General features: G+C 43.0%; 1 protein-coding gene across 1 annotated transcript in view; it reads left to right on the top strand.

The window, feature by feature from the left end:
* Window positions 1-681: 681 nt before the first annotated feature.
* LOC110537445 (nuclear receptor-interacting protein 1) overlaps window positions 682-15,413 on the top strand; it is a 61,188-nt gene continuing 46,456 nt past the window's right edge. The window contains exon 1 of the mRNA XM_021623497.3: window positions 682-995. The gene's annotated coding sequence lies outside the window, so the exon portion shown is untranslated. The remainder of the gene's footprint in view (window positions 996-15,413) is intronic.

Consider the following 15,413-nt stretch of genomic DNA (forward strand, 5'->3'; position numbering starts at 1 on the left):
AAAATAGCTGTGCAGCGACACTCCCCAACCATCCTGACAGAGCTTGAGAGAATCTGTAGAAAAGAATGGGAGAAACTCCCCAAATACAGGTGTGTGAAGCTTGTAGCGTCATACCCAAGAAAATCTGTTTTTGCGTTGTCATTGTGGAGTATTGAGTGTAGATTGATGAGGGGGAAAAACTATTTAATCTTTTTTAGAATAAGGCTGTAACGTAACAAACTGTGGAAAAAGTCAAGGTGTCTGAATACTTTCCGAATGCACTGTATATCCTTTCTGTCCTTCAGGGTTTGTAAGTAAACCCAGTTTATAAAAAGTTAATTAATTGATATTATTTGAAATTAGCCATGTGTATACTAGGGCTCCCGAGTGGCTCAGCATCTCAGCGTCACTACAGACCCTGGTTCAATTCCAGGCTGTATCACAATCTACCGTGATTGGGAGTCCCATAGGGCGGGCACAATTGCCCCAGCGTTGTCCAGGTTAGGGTTTGGCCGTGATTGTAATTAATTTGTTAATAACTGACTAGCCTAGTTAAATAAAGTGTCAATAAAAATGTATGAACTAATATTAAAAATATTATAATTATGCAACATTTGAGTTGTATTGTATTTATAAGTAGTTTATAATGAAGTCTAATGATACAGTACATTTGGAGAGTAGCAGGAATAGGTTGCTAAAGCCACTGCTCCTTTAAGGGTGGTGTCAGCGGCAGAGAGTAGGAGTGTCGCCTCTGCTGAGTTCTCGGGAGCAAGGGGATTCCGAGAATAAACAATTCGTCAGACTCGACTACAGGTCGCAGAGCCTGATTACTTCGATCCAAATCGTTTTGAAACAAATCTACCGTTTGATATTCATTTTTCATCATTAATGCGCGTTAGAGAAATGCGACCTTTTTACTGAGACTATCGGATGGATTTCCTCCTGTCGAATAATGATGCGGCTTTTCGGTTGAGTGGGGTCCACTGCCAGCCAGCGGTGTAGACAAACCCAAGCAGGTAGGCTACGTGCCGAGCTAAATGTACAGAATAGGCTGTGGAATTATTATGAGTCTGTAAAATCCGCAAGCACACAAACGGGGTGTGTGTCATGGATTTAACATGTTTACACGATGTTTTCATGGATTGAATGATGTTTATCTCTCGAGCCCGAGTCTATGGGCGCATACTGGTTATAGCGGTGTGGACGCTGCGTAAAGAAATCGGAATAAATCAGCCAGTGCTGTGGTGGTAGTGTCGTTTCCATTTTGTTAAATGACATCAACGATACATTACAGCCAGTTTGAGTTGATTTCCTTCTCAACCCCCCCCCCTCCCCACCCCTCCAAAAAAACGAATCACCGCACGTAGACATTTTATATTTAATATTTGCCATAGCAAGAGCCAATGTTTTTGTCGCCAAAATCTAATGCCACAAACATGAATCATTTAGCTTGCTCGTGCTGGCTACTTTGTTATTCCGTATTTTTGTCACATTCTTGCATTGTCGTTACAGTGTTGTTACAATGTGAAATTGTTGTTACAGTGTTTGTTGTTACGGTGTTACAATTGTTGCACTGTCCTCGCTGTAGTCTAGTTTACGTATAAAAATTATACAAAATGATAGGCCACAGATATCTGTTCAGTTTAACCTGCATTCAAATGCTGCATAGGACTAGTAGCCTACTAAGTAACCAGGTGTATAGCCATTACCTACTGATACAGATAATGAAAAGTATTTCTATGAACATTAGTAAATAGGCCCAGTAGGCTATTGATATTATGACTGTATGACTGTCAGCATCAGCTTGGCTCTTTCGTAATGTGCTCCATTGTATCCAAATTAGTCATAATTTCAGAGTTTTGTGTGGTGGAGTCTAGCATTTTAAATGCATTATAATGCTTCATATTTAAACTGGATTCACTCTTGCTGATGATTCTCAATGAATATTTTGTGCGTCCTTATTCCTTGTCGAAAGTGACACAAATGTTTGGCATTGCATGCCTCAAATGTTAATTCAGCATTGGTACACTGCCTGGAATAATGGACAATAGCAAAATGTACTCACTTTATTTTTAGAGGATTATTTGATATTCAGTTCATAAACCAGACTGTACATTGTGGATTTCTACACAGCATGTACTGGTGTCATCGTATTACTACTGCTTAATTATTTTATTATTATTGGTGGAGTTGTTATCTACATGTTAGATCATCTTTATTTTGCTATGGTTTAATTCACAATCTAAGTAGTAGGCTAATGACAATTGACAGGTAGACTGGATTTGAACTATTCCAGGGTTTGGAACAGTGACTGGTTTGGAGTAATCATCACAAGATGTCATCTTGTTTCTTTTGACCATGGGATCAGTGGAGAGACAAAAGGTCAGGGGCTGAAGGTTGGCCGGGGGGAGTCACAGGGGAGCGAGAGGGCAGGAACACACTGTTAGTTCAGGTGTGCTTAGCCTTAGCCACCCTGGCTAAACTTCCCTCCAACAACAAAGCTGTTTACTTATCATGATTTGGAACACATCAGCACATTCATATGTGTACTAAATGTACATTTACAGCAAACTTGGGTGGATTAGTCAAACATAGGCCTGAGCTTTGTTGAAGTGAACTTGTCTGACTTTTGAAAAGTTTAAATACTCTGTCTGTCTGGGGTTCTGGCTTTTAGTCCTCCTTTTGTGAAGTGTTTAAGCTGCTTAATTATTTGACCTGATCTTGTACAGGATGTTCAAGGGTAACTGCGTATAGTGCTCTGTACTGTACTGGAGCCATAGATAACTAAAACCTCCACATTTAACATAGCCTTTCTCTTGAATAATCTGTCTTCAATAATGTGGTGCACATGTCAGCCATCTTCCTCCTTTACTGAGCTAGAGTACTGTACTTTACACAACTTGTTTTGTTGTTGCTATGGGTTGTCTAAGGAGCCACTGATGATGACTGATGTGCAGTATCCCACCACAGAATCAGAAGATATGTAAATGACAAATATGCAAATTATGTTAGGTCTGCTGAACGGTCACAATACTGGACTCTGGACCCTGGTCTGACAGATCAAGGGTCTATCTTCTCAGGACAATACATTCATCTACCTTTCGGGGACCACTTTTGGCTCGTGAGCGCTACTTTCAGAACTACTGGCTAAAAAGTATGCAAAGTACTGGAGAATCTCTTTAATGCAATGTCTTTGCTATAGTTTATGTATTCAAATAACACAGAAGAAATATACCCCAATTGGTATATTAAGGGTCAAAGAAATATGCAATTGTAGAGGAAGGTGTTTATAGGCCTATACTGTTAGAGTGTGTGTGCATATGCGTGTGTGCATACATCCATTCCTGTGTGTGTGTTTGTGTTGTGTGCTGAGCCACTGAAACGAGCTAGCTGTGTTTGGATTACACTCAGTCTCATGTGTCAGGACAGTGTAAGGTCATTTGTCAACTATCTGCATACTGTAAACTACTGGGTATGACAGGTGTCATAGTGTGTCCATGATAGGTCTGTGTAGGCCTTATGAACGTGTGGTCGGAGTCAAGCATTTACTATCAGGCCTTTAGGTTGTTGTAGATTAAATCATAATGCTGATTGTGTTGCAATGACTAACCTCTTAACTGTACAATACTATAGTACGGTCATTCAGTGGCTACTCATTAGACATGTTGCTTGGGTAAAATACACTCTGATCTCTAACAGTAGGCCTAGATGGTGAATTAGTGGAGTTGAAATACATTGTCATGTCGATCATGCTTTCACACCATCACTCCAACTCTCCTAGGCTGTCTTTTCCAATCTGGGAGAGGGCGGTAGGGAGGAAGAGAACCAAAGTCAATGGGACTCATTTTGATGACACGGCAGGAGCAGCTAAATGCGTCTTTATTGCTGTGGCTCCTGAAGGCAGGCAGGCAGGGTGGAATGATGAAATGGAGGGATGAAAGATGGAAGGAGGCTAGAGCAGGCAGGAGGCAGCCCCGCTCCCCCCACCTCACTCTCCCCCACCCCCCGCACCCTGGCCTTGGAGCACTGACAGGGCCTCTCAATTATCCACACACATTGATTGTTACTGATTGCGATTGCAGTACATTATTTATCACTCCCAAAGTGATCCACAGAGAGAGGGAGAGATGCAGGTCAGATAAATGAAGCATGTAACCCACACGAAAACGTTGCACCCCATTTCAGAAACAACAGCTGTGGAACCTAACTGTGCCGATCAATAAAGCAGGGACAACGAGAGAGCAGAACAGTGCTACGTTGTACTATTAAACACATACTTTTGCCTTACTACTGCTGAAATGTGGATATAAAGCCCAAACCTACAGGGTGATGTGAGTAGACCTAACTGTCTCCTTGGGTTGGTTAGTGTGGTCACAACAGAGGAGTAGGGTAGAGTTGACTTTCTCTCCCTGCTCCTGAAGTAGAGATGGTGGCCTCAGGCTGTGGAGGTACAGCATAAAGCAGAAAGCTTATCCTATGTGTGTGGCTGCTGCAGCAGGGAGAAGGTCTCTTCACTTCTTACTTTATCACAAACAGGCCAATTTTACTGGCCAGGTAGAGTGTGGGTGCACTGCAAATTAAACAGGATCAGACACTCATGAATACAATAGAATACACTAGTTGTAACTGTAGTTGTTCTGGAGCAAATTAGGGTTAAATGCTTTGCTCAAGAGCACATCGACAGATTTTTCAACTTGTCAGCTCGGTATTCAAACCAGCGACCTTTCAGTTATTGGTCCAGCACTCTAACCGCTAGGCTACCTGCTGCAACACAGAAGAACACAGCTAGGAGGTTAAAGGTTAGCACAACAAGTCACAAAGTCCGATTAGGATGTCAGAAACACCACAGGATTCTTGCGGCCTTAGGGGAGTGTTACTCAACTGTCTTATTTTAACCAGGTTATGTGCAGGGACTGAGAGCAGAGCAGATTTCAGAGCTTGGGGAGAGAGAAGCTGTCCAGGCTAAGTGAAAATGCCACTCATTGCTGACGAGTCCCTGGCCTTGTGAAGGTTAGTGGCTTGTCTTTGTAAGCTGAGGGATTGATGCATGAGTCTGTCTGGCGAAGAATTCAAAGTCCAAGGCCATCGCAGGCAGGCAGGCAGGCGCAGTCCCAGCACAGCGCTCCCTCCCAGCCAGCCTATCACAGGGGCCCTGTCCTTCCCAACTTCTTAGCAGCCTGTCCTTTTGGGACCTTGAAGCAGCCCAGGCAAGGACACAGCGTCTGGTGCAGTAAGCCTGTGCTTTACGTAACGCTGCCTGCCCGGCTTGCCTCTGCTTTAAACATGGGCATATGTGACTTCCTGACACCACGTAAAGTAGCGCAGAGCAGCACACATCCCCCCGGCCCCCAGCCTAGCCCCCTGGATAAGGAGGGGGCAGAGAGATCCCGGTAACTTTATATCTTTCTCTTTTAAAAGCTTTCGTTTGAAATTAAATTTCCCAAGTAATTAACTAAAGAGGAGTTTTCAGAGTTGATTAATGAATGATTGATATATTGCACAGGAAGACAGGAGAGGAAAGGAGGGGGTGGAGGGGTGCATATACTATATGTGCTGTGGGATTGTGTCTGATTTATTTCCCTCAAGAAGGGCTGTGTTCGGGAAAATTGAAATGGTGTAAAACGTTATCCCTTGAGTAGTTAGCTGTAATACTCCAAGACCAAGAAAGAGCACCGACCAGAGAGTTCATAGTGCACAGTGTGGCGGTCAATATATGTCAACCCACGCTCACACATACACAGACACGCACACCTTGTTGTCTGACACTATAGGCAGACTGAAATCTGAGTCATAAGACTTTGCAAGTGAGATGAAAGAACAGAGCTAGGGTCAAGTTCAAAGGGAGTAGGATAATGATGACATCACAGTGACTGTGTGTCTGTTTGTGGTAGTAAGAGCTGCTAGCTGGGATTCCCCCAGTCAGTCGGTGCTTCTTTCAGACACACATCCTTTATCGTTTTGGTGCTGTGGAAACAACCTGATCCCTTTTGTGTACTGTACTCCCCAACACCTCCACACCACCAACTGTAATTGTATAACTTTTGTGAGCTCTTTTAGGCTTTTAGTGATGAGGCAAGCTGTTGCTGGGCAACAGGGGACCTTGTGCAGGTGGCTGTGCTGTGGGGAGTTTGAGGAGATCTACAGTATAGCCTACTGCACAGACATGCTACTGAGAGATAAATGGACTATGACATAAAACCAGCGAGAATTTCAGCTTCTAAGTAAAACAAAAGAATCCTAAATGGTTTATTCACCTACTGACTACATACCAGTAAATGCGTTATTACATTTTGGAGTGATACTTTATACATGACAAATGTAACATGTTGCCCCTTGCTTTTCAGACAAGAGTTCATATGACGTTACAATATCTTGCCTGAACATGCATAGCCTCTCACACATTGATGAATAGTATTTTTCAAGACAAATAACATTTTATTGGTCGCATACACATACACTGAGCATACCAAACATTAGGAACACCTTCCTAATATTGAGTTGCATCCCCTTTTGTCTTCAGAACAGCCTCAATTCGTCAGGGCATGGACTCTACAAGGTGTCGAAAGCATTCAACAGGGATGCTGGCCCATGTTGACTCCAATGCTTCCTGCAGTTGTGTCAAGTTGGCTGGATGTCCTTTGGGATACTGTTGAACATGAAAAACACAGCAGCGTTGCAGTTCTTCACACAAACCGGTGCGCCTGGCACCTACTACCAGTGGTGTAAAGTACTTAAGTAAAAATACTTTAAAGCACTACTTAAGTATTTTTTTTTGGGGGGGGGGGGGGTATCTGTACTTTACTTTACTATTTATATTTTTGCCAACTTTTACTTTTGCTTCTCTATATTCCTAAAGAAAATAATGTACTTTTTACTCCATACATTTTCCCTGATACCCAAATGTACTTGATAGGAAAATGGTCCAATTCACACACTTATCAAGAGAACATCCCTGGTCATCCCCACTGCCTCTGATCTTGCGGACTCACTAAATACAAATGCTTTGTTTGTAAATGATATCTGAGTGTTGGAGTGTTGGAGTGTTGGAGTGTTGGAGTGTTGGAGTGTGCCCCTGGCTATCCGTCAATAAAAAAGAAAAAAAGAAAATGATGCTGTCTGGTTTGCTTAATAAAAGGAATTTGAAATGGTTTCTACTTTTCCTTTTGATATTTGAGAAATTCCATTTACTAATGATACTTAAGTATATTTAAAACCTAATACTTTTAGACTTTCTCAAGTAGTATTTTACTGGATGACTTTCACTTTTACTTGAGCCATTTTCCATTAAGATATATTTACTTTTACTCAAGTATGACAATGATGTACTTTTCCTACCACTGCCTACTACCATACCCCGTTCAAAGGCACTTAATTAAATATTTTCTCTTGCCCATTCACTCTCTGAAAGGCACCCTTACACAATCCATGTCCCAATTGTCTCAAGGCTTTAAGTTGTCTCCTCCCCTTCATCTACACTGATTGAAGTGGATTTATTAAGTGACATCAATAAGGAATCATAACTTTCACCTGGATTCACCTGGTAGGTACATTCATTAGTAGAGTAGTGATACTAATGCAGTCGTTGTGTGCATCCCAATCAAGGTCTGCTTTTCTGCCTGCCCTGTGCAGCGTGAGAGAGAGAGGCCATTTGAGAGAGGAGAGAAGGTGTCTGCAGGCAAGCGCTATGACCTATTACTTAGTGAGAATGGACTGGTGACCAGAAGATTGCTGGCTCATACTCTGCTGTTCTCCTTAACCTGGATTCGGCCAGTAAATATCTAGCATCCCCCCCCCCCCCCCCCCCTCTTCTGAAAATTACAATTTTTCAGAAGGAGATGTAATCATGTGACACACTTCACCCAACATTAACATGACTAAGAGGGGGCGGGGGGGGTGACTGACTGACTGTAGCATGCAAGCAGAGCATGCAGCTGTGGGTGTTGTCCCCCTGTTGGCCAATCAAACCAGTCAACGGTTGAACATGGTGGAGGTCAACTTGTTAGAGCCAGGCATCCCCTAGTCTCTACCCCTCGGGTGACTCCTGTCATGATCTGAGCTGGAGCAAACAAAATGAAGCCCCACTAGTCCCGCCTGAGCCCTGGGCCCTGCATGCATTATTGTAATGGCAGCCAATGGCAGGTCAGGCAGGTTTAGTCAACATCTCGATCACTGATCCCAGGGCATGTCAGTTTGAAGGTCAGTCTGTGACTAAAGTGATTCATGTCCTTGCAGGATTCATGTTATTACAGTTGTCTTGAGTCAGTCCTCTCGGCTACTGCAGCTGTCCCACTCTTTAAACTGTACCTGCTCCTGCCATACTTCCGCTTTCTTAGATGCTGACTGCTTTTCAGAGTATTTTTACTCAGTCATTATAGTATTTTTGCCCTTCTGATGTATTTGCCATATGTGCTGCCTAGTGAATGGAGCAACCTGATCTCTGTGTTAACACCACATTAACACGTCCCAATGAAACTCTACGATTTCCATGAAGTGTGTAATGATACATTAGGCAGCAATCTCTCACTCACTCAGTATTTCTCCTCTCTTTCATTCTCTCTCTCTCTCTTTCTCTCTCTCTCCGCCTCCCTCACTTTCCCCTCTACCCTTTTCTCTATCTACACAAATGTAGTTAGTTTGAGGTTATAGGACTTTGGCTCAAGGGTTAATTAGATGTTAAGTTCTTTTTATGGAATAAAGTAGGCTTTATGAGCTCAACGCATATACAAAGTGGACGGAAAATCTGTATTTTCTAAGGTAATACTTGAGTGATAACAGAACTGGGTAACATAAAAGGGGTATTTTCAGTATGTAACCTAGGTGTTTTTCATACAGACAGACAGTCAGACAGACATTTTAATAGAAGGGTTAACATGTAGGGTTAGTAGCCCATGAGTAACCCTCAGCTTGTATACCTTGTTAGCATGTCAAGATATGGCAGTAGCGCTGCACAAACACACAGCAGCTTGTGCAACTGTATTTACAGTGGGGCAAAATAGTATTTAGTCAGCCACCAATTGTGCAAGTTCTCCCACTTAAAAAGATGAGAGGCCTGTAATTTTCATCATAGGTACACTTCAACTATGACAGACAAAATGAGAAAAAAAATCCAGAAAATCACATTGTAGTATTTTTAATTAATTAATTTACAAAAACCTGTATGTCCATATCTACCTCAATTACCTGGTACGCCTGCTCATCGTCTCGGTACTGGTGCAGTGTGTACATAGCCAAGTTAGTGTTACTCATTGTGTTTTGATTCCTTGTGTTATTATCATTTTTTTCTTCTATTATTTCTGTTTTTTTCTCTCTCTGCATTGTTGTGAAGGGCCCGTAAGTAAGTTAGTATACACCTGTTGTTTAACCAAGCATGTGATAAATAAAATGTAATTTCATTTGATCCGTTACTGATGCTAATGTACAGCTTGTGTAACATGGTTCGTCTATACCAGAGCTGTTCTATGTCGGTCCTGGTTTTTCTTTCTACCTGGAAGTTAATTGCAATCACCTGGTGTCCCAGGTCTGAATTAGTCCCTTATTAGAAGGAGAGGACGAAAAACAGAAGTGTGTTGGCTATCCTGGACCGACATTGAACAGTCCTGGTCTGCACGCACCCACGCATGCACACACACACACACACACACACACACACACACACACACACACACAAGTGCTTGTGTCTTTATGTGGTTTAGCAAAGCCAGGCCTCTCTCTCTCTCTCTCTCTCCCTCTCTCTGTGTAAGCCACCTGCCGTTCCATTCAGCAGCATTGACCTTGGTGATTATGAGATCAGGCCTGACCTACACCCCAAAAACAGGTTTAGATTGTTCCACTTACTAACTTTTCCTAGGGAATGTCAACCATCAGAGGCCACATCAACCTATCTGACACACATTCACCCACAAGAGAAAAGGCCATGTTCCTCTGTTCTCACCTGCTGACGTTGCTCATTCACATCAGTTGTGGGTGTCTTGTGTTTTTGTCCAGGGTTTTGAGCCAGGATAGGCCAAGCGTAGGGGAAAGTGAAGCAGTAGCAGGGTTCATGATGATGACTGTGTCTTTGAGGCTACATCAGGTCTGTGTATTAGCAGCAGCAGCACAGTAGGTCACCATTAACACGCAGAGGCTTAGCACTCTGCTGCTGAAAGTCTAGCGCTGGGTCAACCTGCTCTCTTTGCTTTTAAAGTAGAATGTCAGGCAACGGCTAATGCTATTCAGTTCACATGCAACCACATAGCAAATGCGCTGCTGCTTCCACCGGTGTTACTCGGGTGCTTGTCCACACTGGGATGAGACATGGGCTGAACTAGCTTACCCACCACTGGGTAAAATCAATATGTTTGACGAGTTATCGCGGAGTGCTTTGTGAAAACGAATGATCACGTTAGCAGATAATTGTGTTGTTGCTTGGTACTCTAATTGCCTTTATAGCATCATGCATGTGTCTCTGGCTGACATTCGTTCTGCCTCACATTATACCAGTCCTGGATTCTCCTAACTGTTATCAATTCAAACAGTGTCAGTTTTGTATTTTAGACCGTTGACGTGCCTTGAACTTTGTTGTTGTTTTTAAATATGTTTTATTGTGTTACAGACGTTAAGTAACATGCAATCCCTCATGCACTAGTGCCTGTTGGGTAGTGTCCCAATTGGCACCCTATTCCCTATTTAGTGCACTGCTTTTTGTTTTCAAAAGCCGTGTGGCTCAGTTGGTAGAGCAGGGTGCTTGCATTGCCGGGGTTGTGGGTTTGATTCCCATGGGATCTAGTACCAAAAAAAATTATGACAAAAAATGTCAAATGTAGATCATCCTCAGGAACAAGAGGAGTTGTTGTCATGTTATCTGCTGCTGTTGTCACTACAGCTAACTGAAAACCATGGCTAATTCAGGGGAGAACTCATGCATGACTGAATGCTGGTTAATGAAGAATTGTGTAATGGTGGTGATACCATGAGCTACAGTGTCAGGTATTACATTGAGGGGCTAGAAATGCTACTAATTATTCTTGTCCGATGGCATGTCATACCTACCTGTACGGGTGTTAATAAATTAGTAAAAAAGCACTGTTTTAAATAAGGCAAAGGATCCCATTTAACATTCTGAGTAACAGATGAGCAAATGTTCACCTCCGAGCTGAGTAGGGGTGGGGTGGGATGGGTGTGTGTGTGTGCATGCATACGTTCATGCATGCATGTGAATGCAGTAGACTGGCTGGTGTTTGTGCCCTGGGAGCAGTAGGTAGTTGTTTAATGAAGGCGTGGGAGGATTGCTCTTCCTACTGTACATACAGGCCAGGCCAAGCTGATAAGGGTCAACTCTGCTTCAAAGGCCACAGGAGCGAGATCTCACAAACACTAGCGCTCATGAGGGTAGTCTCTTGTCTCTTTCTTTCTTTGTCTCTCTCTCTACCCCCCTCTCCTTGTCTCCCTCCCCCACCCCTTTGCGCTCTCTCTCTCTCTGTCTCCCTTGATCATACTCTGCAGAACTCCTAGCACAGTCTCAGGGAGAAAAAGAAAGAAAGAAAAGTGGGTCAGGGCGACCTATTTTTTCCCACAGTTCACGGAGGCAGAGAGTGGCAGAGTTATCATCAGTTAGACTGTAGAGGAGGGAGGAGAGCCGAGCAGAGCCTGATAGGGAGGCAGGGCCCTGGCTGTCACGAGACACAGGCAGAGGCAGCCACTCAGAACTGGGTCAGCAGCAGAGGCTATGTCTTGTAAACGGCTTGTCATACAGGGTAGAAAAGCTGCAAATGAACCATAGATTATACGCCCCAAGCTGAGCGCTGAGGTCTCTCCTCACCATTCCTCAGCCCTACATCACACAGAGACACACACCACACACACAAATATATACACTACACACCCTACAGAGAAACACACACACACGGATGGCCTACAGTAGTGTATGAGTCTGTGAAGTACTGCCACCTCCTATAAGCTCCTCTGTTCTCCCCTTCATCTCTAGTAATAGCATTTGATTACTGCAGTCAAAACTGACAAGCTCAAAGCCAAGCCAGTCAAGCCACACACACTCAGAAGAAATGAAGCTCTTTGCATTCTCTTCTTCTGACCTCAGCTTGTTATTTGTCTAAAAATATCCCAGATTTCTCCCAGAATCCTTCCCCCCTCATCACATTCAGGTAAGGGTATTTACAGTGCAGTTGTCCGTGTTCAGTGGTAGCTAGCTCCTGGTGGATGGGTGATGGGACAATACTAATGCCTACTCCCCCTGAAACGATAACCATGCATATCGTTTGTATTTCCAAACAACTGTCATCTGATTCTGGATTCCCCTGTTATGTAATAACTGATAGGTCAAGCAGTACACTCTTAAAAATAAAGGTGCTATCTAGAAGGGTTATTCGGCTGCCCCCTTAGGAGAAACCTTTGAAGAACCCTTTTTGGTTCCAGGTAGAACCTTTTTGGGTTCCATGTAGAACCCCTTTGTGTTCAGTGTAGAACCCATTCCACAGAGGGTTCTACATGGAACCCAAAATAATTATCCCTGGAACCAAAAAGGTTCTACCTTGAACCAAAAAGGGTTATCCTATGGGGACAGCCAAAGAACCCTTTTGGAACCCTTTTTTCTAAGAGCGTAGCATGTGTATGTATGTATACTATCAGTCAGTGTGTAAGCTAAGCCTTCGTCTGATGTCATCATTTTACATCCAAGGCAATCTCCATTCTCCATCGAGGAGCTAAATTATGAAGGCCATTGATGCTATGGGAGATTGACTACTGAGCAACACCAGCCCATGCTGATTCCCCTCACATCCTCATTAGTGTTGGAAGATATCACGATAGTATCCTCTATCGGCAATGATTGCCAGCCATTGACAATGATTGACAGCCATTGTTGATTGTGACGAGGTTGTGATGTGACAGATGATGGTTTAGCCTATTTGAACTTGACTGGCGCCATAGTTGGATACAAGAGACATTCCAATTAATTTGCCTATTCCTATTTGCTATAGCCTATTTTAATGAATATGTTAAATACAGAATGCAAGAGGGGAATGTAGGCCAGAGAGAGAGAGAGAGAGAGAGAGAGAGAATTCCACCAAAGCAGCACAATGTCGGATGCGTAGGCCTCATACCCTAAACCTATTCCTTTTTTTTTTATATAGGCTATATTACGGACACTCCTTAACTATCGCGCGTCTAGCAGTAAAAAAAAACGTATATTCCCTTCTATCTCCATTCGATAGGCAATGAATAGTACTTTGAGCTAGGCTACGCTTTCATCATTTCATGCATGTATTGCTTTCTCCCGATCAAACAATGAATGAATCCAACGGAGTTCCATCTCAAAAAGTTATTTGAATAGCCTAAAAATGTAAGGTAGCCAGAGGACTATTAATGAGAGAGGACATACAATATCAATAGCCAATAGAAAAATCGAATTTCAGCTTATTAAGAAAGAAATTATCTGTGTGGGGCGGAGAAATCTCTCCATGCGAGGTTGAAAACCAAATGGCCCATCCAATCATAAAAGCTTTAAGACAAGTAAAAGTTATGAACAGTAGCCTATTTCCCAAATATTCGAATAGCCTAAGAGTGTCCGTCCGAAAGTTGCCACTTTCAAAAAGAACAAGAAGGAAAGTCAGAGTCTAAACTCAATTACAGCTTTATGAGACATTGAACAAACGATAATAAGAGCAGAGGATTAGGCAAATAAACTATTATTATCCAGTTCAGAAGACGGTAGATTTTGCTTCTATCCAGCCCATGCTTTATAACCTAACTCGGCAAGACAGCCTGTTCCTCATTAGTTGACTGTCACTTTGCTTGGTGATGTGCTCGCCAAACTGACACAGACAGACACACTCAAACCTGTTTCATGCTAAAGCTCCACCAGAAAGGAATATTAGAAAAGATTTGCTTGCACTTAGCCTCTGTCCAAGCTTTCAACAACATTATCTTTCGTCATGATTCGTCCAGTTGAATGATGCGATTTTGAGCTATAGCCTAACAGTGATTTTTAGCTGTTTTATTTAAAACATTTCACAGGGGAAAAAAGGTTGGCGAATAGGGGGCGATACCATCAATATCACAATGTTTTCTAAGTACATAATCATGATAGGACAAAGGTTGACATCGCCCAAACCTAATACCCATTTAAACCCTGTGAAATACACCACAGTCACTCACTATAAGTTATTGGTATTGACTTCAACACAAATGTATTAATTCACTTGGCATTGTTTATGTCTCCAAAAAGACAAAGCAGGATAAGCAGGGGTTGACTTGACAAAATGTTTTCTTAGAAAATAATTGCCTGACTTTGCTGAGCTGGAACCTTGGAATTGAAATCAGGGCTTATCCTTGGATTGGATTTGTTTATGGACCAATTCAATGTTCAGACAGTCCGGTAGCTCTCATTCATATTTCACTATGTGGAACAGAACTGCTTGTAATGAATCTCCTAGGCATTATAGAAGAGAGGTTCCACACCCCAGTCAGATTTTAGGCTTCTCGTCCTCCACAGTTTGAGAATACTTTTGTCATATTGAAATGTGTGATTATTATCATATTAATAAACACAGAGCTAATTTCTCCACTGTTTGTAACTGTTGATAACCGTCCTAGGATAGCTAGTGGTAATTAGATGTTTCACTAACAGCAACCTCATTAAGCAGTGGCACTAACAACACAACATAGAGTCATGTCCTGAGGTGGGGAGCTATACATGGAGTGTGTAGTGTAGGATTAGCTCTTAACTCTCTCTCTCTCACATGCACACACACACACACACTGCTCTATGAAGTAGTCTCGCCTCCCTTTGCTTGTTATTCCTAGCCTCTGAACTTGTCTCGGTAAGAGAGCACCTTCCACTAATTGAGGAGTCTGTTTGTTGCTCATGTCACCAAACAAGAGTCCCTGAGGACACTCATATGTCACTGTGTGTCTGTCTACATGTGTTGTGTGTGTGTGTCATGTGCGTGGCATTTGTGTGTTTTTCTATATTTGTGTGAAGGTGAAACATACTGAGCAGTAAACCAGTTAGATCCAGAGCTGGGCCTGGCCTCTCCAGCCAGTACCAGAGCAGTGTTTAGTGAGGGGGCTACAGCCGCCATGGTGCCTCTAGCAAATGGTTTCCAGCAGGCCTGCCTGCGTATGACATGTGATAACATTACAGTCATGAAAGGTCAGGCATGAAGGGAGCTGCAGGGGAGAGGGCTGGGCCGGTAGTGCGGGGGGGGGGGGGGGGGGGGCTAAGCCTGTCTCTCTGCTGCTCCCCCTAGTACACCCCTCAACACAGACCTGGCACACACACACACGCACATTGACACACAGACACTGATACACGCACACACACAACACTGAGATTCCTGGAAGTTGTATTAGCTTTAAAGGCGAAAAGTCCACCCCGCATTTCCTTCTAGTTCACATATTGAAACAGCATCTCTTGGTGCAGTGTAAATATTAGCTCTATT

The sequence above is a fragment of the Oncorhynchus mykiss genome, chromosome 12 (genome assembly GCF_057628025.1).
Source record: "Oncorhynchus mykiss isolate SJ-2025 chromosome 12, ASM5762802v1, whole genome shotgun sequence".
Taxonomy (NCBI): domain Eukaryota; kingdom Metazoa; phylum Chordata; class Actinopteri; order Salmoniformes; family Salmonidae; genus Oncorhynchus; species Oncorhynchus mykiss.